This window comes from Malurus melanocephalus, unplaced genomic scaffold (genome assembly GCF_030028575.1).
Source record: "Malurus melanocephalus ecotype Western Australia unplaced genomic scaffold, MMel_1.1 scaffold_180, whole genome shotgun sequence".
NCBI classification, from domain to species: Eukaryota; Metazoa; Chordata; class Aves; order Passeriformes; family Maluridae; genus Malurus; species Malurus melanocephalus.
This window is the reverse complement of record NW_026623412.1, coordinates 283,349-289,420: the sequence shown is the minus strand read 5'-3', so window position 1 is coordinate 289,420 and position 6,072 is coordinate 283,349.

The following is a 6,072-nucleotide window of genomic DNA, read 5'->3' as shown; positions in this document are numbered from 1 at the left end:
GAAAGAAAGAAAAAGGTGATGAAAAGATTTTAGGGCATGAAGTGTGAAAAGTAGAGGGAAAGCTAAAGAAGATAAGGATTTGAAAGCCAAAGAGTGATTATAAAAATAGCAGGAGAAGTATAGATGGAGGTAGAGGAGAGGAATTTTTAAAATGGCCACAAGTGCCCTTGTGGCATAGGTATTTTTGACAATCTTGCCCAAGATTGCATGATTTTCTTGTACAGCAAGAAGTTCTCAGGTTGGCTTCAACAGCTCAGAGCTGCATGGAGCAAAGGAAGAACAGCCCCCACCGTGCAAAACAGCAGCTCTGAGCCCCAGCCACCTCAAGCATGAGGGAATGAAATCCCTCCATTTCCAGAGGCAGAGGAGTGCTCACCAGGCAAATCCCCACAACCTGCTCCCCACAAGCTGCAAACCCCATTCCTGAACTGGAGATTGTTTCCCCTGGGATGCGTCTCCAGGCTGACCCCAGAGCTTCCTCGAGAGCCACAGCCATTGCCTGTGGATGGTCTGTTGTGCAAGAAGCCAGGGGGAWAAGGCTGCCCTGCCCCACACCTTCCACCTCACATCACTGGGGTCTGCTCCAGTGGGGTCTGCCCAGAGGCAGCCATGCCCCACCCAGAGTGGGAATCAGCWCCTCGGGGCTGCTGCCATGCTGTGTGAGGAGAGACCACAAATCCAGCCAGGAGCCCCAGCCAGGATCTGCTGTAAGTTGGGAAGCAGTGTRCAGTGAGGACTGGATTTATGAAATGCTGTCTGTAAGCCAGCCCTCCCTCCGAAACGCTAAACAAAAAACAACATTCAGATACATTTTGGAGGAAAACACAAAGCATCTGGTTCCCTTCGCTGGTGTACATAGCAAGAGAAAAGTTGGCAGTACATTTGCTTACCATAAAAGAGAGAGCTATGCAGAAAAAAAGCCACATTAGAGTAATGTTACCCAAAACAGAGTTAAATGTCTGCCTTGTTTTGAATGTGCTCATGGTGGAAATGTGAGCAAAGGTCAGTCCAAATTAATGAGAACTGAAAATGAATTGGCTGTGCTGGGACTGGCACCCTGCCACCACATCTTGCCCAGCAATTCTTATTTATCCATTTATTTATTTTGTTGGTTGAGGAGACATTCTGCAAATACATAGAAAACCAGGCCTGGCACTCCCTATGGGTGACAAACGCCATTTCAGCTAGAGATGTGGCTGTGTGCACCCATCCCTGTCCCCACCACATCTTGCACCCACACAAGGCAGTGAAGGGAGCCTGGCCTTCTGCTGGGAGAGGCTTTCCCAGGTACTGGTGACCCTGCCTAAACAAAAGCACCATCTGAGGCCTCCCAGCCCTCCCAGCCTGGACAGGGATGAGGATGGGAACAGCCAGTGAAGCTGTGCCACTTCCTGCCACAGGCTGTCCCATCATCACTGCCCATTGCTRCCACTGAAAGAAAATCCCAATGCCCGGAAGGTGCCACTTCTCTGTCAATATGTGGCAGGTCAGTTGTGTTGAGGAAGGAATTTTCCACAGCTTTTTCTGACCCACAGGCAGTGATTACCTGCTGAAGCAGCTAAAAAGTTCTGTTGTTTTGGTTTAGAGGAAACAAAAAACTCCAGGTTTCACTAAGGCTTTTAAAGGAAAGAGGGAGAAAGAAAAGACCAGTCCTGGCTCTGGCTTTGCTCCTGGAAAGGGAAAGGCCTCTCAGTAACTCTTGCTTTTCTGCACTACAAATACAGGAGTACTCAGTGCCATTCAAGCAGTTCCTTCCTGCTGCAGCAGCAGCACACTCCTAMAGGCTGGGACAAACACCAAGGAACAAACACCAAGGAACATGCTGAAGTGGCCAAAGGCAAAGGCAGCAGCACAGTTAACCCTTCCTGGACACCCCCACGGGACTGTGTGCTTTGGGGATTCAGGGWGGAGAGTGGTGCAAAGCACATTAGCCCATTTCCCTGGCATGAGAAGCCCCAGCCTTGTCCCCACCAGCTCYGTGGAGGCCAGTGCAGACACAGGTATCGGCAAGGAGCATCCCAATCTGGGCCTGGAGGCATTATGGAGCAAGTCACAGAATCCCACTTGGACGTTGTTCCAAAAATAGTCTTTTTTCTTCTTTTTTTTTTTTTTTCCTAAAGGAAGAAGTTAGACTTTGAGCTTGGATACAATGTTAGCCTCAATTTAAGAGGAAGAGATGGGTAAGAGTGGGCCCCTTKAAGGCAGTTTCACATCTCAGCCACAGCCCATCCATGCTCTTGTCATTGCCCCAGCTGGGGCCACAGGCAGGCACAGGGCTCTGGGTACACAGTGGGTTAATGATCCCACTGACCATCATCAATGCCATGTCCAAAGCTCATCAAAACAGAGCAGTGGGAACAGAACACCCGTGGGAACAAGCAGCATACTGCTTTGGGATAAAACCATTCCAGCTGTGATCTGCAGTCCCCACTGTGCAGCAAYGCCAGACCACAGCACGTGAGGAGGGGGCTGCAATGGGACCTGCAGCCAAGCAGCTCTAAATCAGGAYCTATTTCAAGGGCTGAGGAGGACAGTGAGGCTGGGTGGAATGGTRGGTGATTTGGGAGGATGGGAAGGGCTGCTGTATCTTGTGTTTCTGGATATCCAGCATCACAAACAGGACATTGCTCAATGACTTAAAAAATCAACACCTCTGTCTGAGGTTATCAGCCTCAGGATAATGACAAGGTTGTGAGCTCAGCAATATTGCTGGAATTGAAGARATTCAGCATTCTGACTGGGGAATAAGTTGTGATGCTTTCCTCAGATAGTGGAGATGAAGGAAAGATAATGTTGATGGAGTGCAGGGAGCCACGCACAGCCACAKTGACTCATCACAGCTGCTCAGGTGACTTTGCAGCCTAGGAAAATATTTGCACAAGTTTTAACATGTGTTCCTCCTGATGCCAAGGGATACCCTGGTGAATTTGGATGGCAGTGGTAGGGCACTGGGTTCCTCTGACCAGGCAAGGGCACAGAGGTGTCCTCTGGGCTTACGGAGATATTCACATCCTAAAAACCTCTGGCCAGGAGACCCAGTCTGCATTGTAACACTGTCTCTGCCAAAAACAGACACTTCTTCAAACAAGAAGTTAATGATAAATTGCCTCCCCATTTGGTCTGGGCAGGATACGCTGGGGCTTGGTCTGCAAACATGGACAGCACTGCCAGCCCTTTGCCCATTCYCAGCTCAGCATCCAGCACCTCTTCCCTAAGCACAGGTAACTACAGGATTTGGTCCACCACAGGACAAGAGCTGGGAGACCTGTTCCTCCTGGATATCTCCCTGCCTTGCAATCCCCATGTGGGCAGCCTTTCTGGGTACAGCCTGAGACACCCATCTGCATCCACATGAGGAAATCACAACCTGCGAGTATCCTCACATGGAGAAGGAGGCTCCCAGCAGCTGCTGCATCATTCATGGTGAAYGGATGGTGAGGCTGGAGCCCACATCTGCTGGAGATGGTGCCTGATATGAGTCACAAATGCTAGCCAGCATCTTAAAAGTAATTTTTTTTTGCACTTTCAGGGGAAGAAAATGCACTCAGAAACCGTATCTTAAAAAAAAAAAAAAAAAAAGAAGAAGGGGGAGAAAAAAAAAAGAAAAAAAAAAGGAAATACAATCCATTAGCAAATTAAATAAAATCAAGGCTGGAACTGTGTTTTTGTGGCGTTGGTTTTTGCAAGAGCCCACACTCCAGCCTCAGAGGTCACTGGCGAGGCAGGATGCTGCCTTTATATTGCTCCTTTGGTGCTCTGCTTTGCAGTGGAGATTAATTTAGGGGAAAAAAAAAAGAGATTCTTTTAAAAAAAGCTTACCCCTCTCTCTCCTCAACCRCCCTCCCCAAGCAGTGATGGGAGATAATGAACTGCTGGGACTGTCATCCAAAGAGTGCTTAATGACAGTATTCATTCTGTGTGTGCAGCATTGGCTGTTCTCAGAGCTCTCATTATGAATAGTTTTCAAGCTGTTTTGACTATTTTCTGTTACAAAGAGGAATTCACTGTTGGCTGCCTATTTTCATCACTGAAGCTGGCCAATGTAATCCACACGGAGCTGCGACACCATAGCCAATGGCTAACGCTCCCATTCTCTTGCCTCCAATTCATGGCAGTGGAGAAGGGCTAGGCTCTCCTTCTCTGTCCCTTGCCTCCTCTTTGCTGATCCTTTTTTGGGCTCATGCTCTGGTTTGCAGCCAATGCTTCTCCAAATTATCTGGCTGCGGTGTCCCCAGTCACATCCCCTTGTGGTGCTGGACCCACGGGTGTTCATGGCACTGCTGAGCCTGCACCTCCAAATGTCCACTTTTGGGGGCTTAGTCCTCACTGCAGGCTTGGCAAGGGGAAGGGGACCCAGCCTGAGCTTCATCTGTGCCACAGAGACACCATGAAGATGCACTAAAGCAATCTGTTCTCCCATCTTTTGCCAGACCCTTTGCCGTGAGACACAATATTTCAGAGGGGCAGCTGAAATCTTGTTGGTGTTAATTTAGTTTTGGTCTGCTCGCTGTTAACTTCRGGCTTGCTGTGCTTTTTGTGGCTCCTTTTCCTTAAAGGAAGCTTATTTCTCTCAAAACAAGGCAAGAAGCAGCTTGGCACCACAGACACTTTAAAGATGTTGAACATTTGCAAGAGGAGGAAAACACATTTTTTAAATATTATGAAAAGCACCTTGAACRACAACTTCTCAGCAAGACCTCTCCCTCAGGCTCCATCCTTTGCTGCGGGAGCCCATCGCTCAGCCTGGGAGCAGCTGAGGCCCACTGCATCCCYCTACACTTCTGTGCTGCATCTCAGAATCCTGCTCTGGGCAGGACATACCCCGCGGAATGGCTGGAACAGAGACTCGAGAGTAGGAGATGAGCTCTGCCAAATCACAGTATTATTAAAAATGATGACGGACACCCCAGGGCAGCTCCTCTCTGCATCCACACTCAACGGCCAGCCCTGGGGAGTGGCTCGTAAAAATAAGGAGGAAAATAACTCCACRACACACTCCAGCTTTGTCAAGTGAGCAGTGGTTCCTGAGCCACTCCTGGATCTCACTGAGGTTTTCAGGTGTCATTTCATTGTACCCTACTTACAAGAAATTGAGATATGGCTTGTCTTTGTCTTTCCCCAGAGGAGGCTTTCATATTGAAGCCCTTTTTTCCTGGTCAACATAAAACTTGAGGGGTGGTTTTATTTTTAATGAATTGTGAGAAAAATTAGGAGTATTTAAGCACAAAAAATGTACATGTCTGCTAGCGTCCAGAGTTAATCAGGTTGTTTTTAATAAAAAGCCTTTTTCTGGCTAAAAGCCTTTCTTTTCTAGTATTKTGACACTCCACACACATCAGTCTTCACTTGTCTTCTTGACCCTTCTGACACAGTGCCACGTTCCTTGTGTTTCCCCACTGATTTTTCTTGGTAGTGCCGTGTCTGTGCCAGCTGCCTGGACGCAGGCACACAAATCACAGCCTCCAGGCATGGGAGCACTGATGGCCAGCAGAGACCATTCCATCATCTCGCCTGACCTTCCCTGATGCAGCATTCAATTACTCCTTACCRAGCCCGGTAACTCCTGCTTGGCTCAAATGCATGGGGGAGAAATGTGTCCTGTTTGCACCTAAACACATCAAAGGCAAGGGAATGTACCGCTCTCCTGGGTGGTTTAATCTTTATTAACATTTGCTTTTTAAAAGGTCTGTTTGATTCACAATTTGAATTTGTCTGGCTTCAGCTTCCWGGCGCGGGATCGTGCGATGCCTTTCTCCTCTAGATTAAACAGCCTTTTAATACCTGCCTTTCTCTCCCCATGAAGGTACCTCACACAGCAGAATTAAGTCACCTCTTGATCTTCTTTTTAATAAGCTAAACAAGCTGATCTCTTCCAGTGTTGCACTGTAAGACATTCTCTCAGCCCTTCCCAAGGATCAAATCTCTAATTCCACCTGATCCCACACTGGGGGGGATGCGTGGTGAAGCAGCCCTGTGCAGCTGATGAAATTAAGAAGCTTGCAGGAGCTGGCAGCTTCTCTCTGCTACCTGCTCTCCCAGCCAGCCTGTATTTTTGGGGAGGCTGCTGAGGGG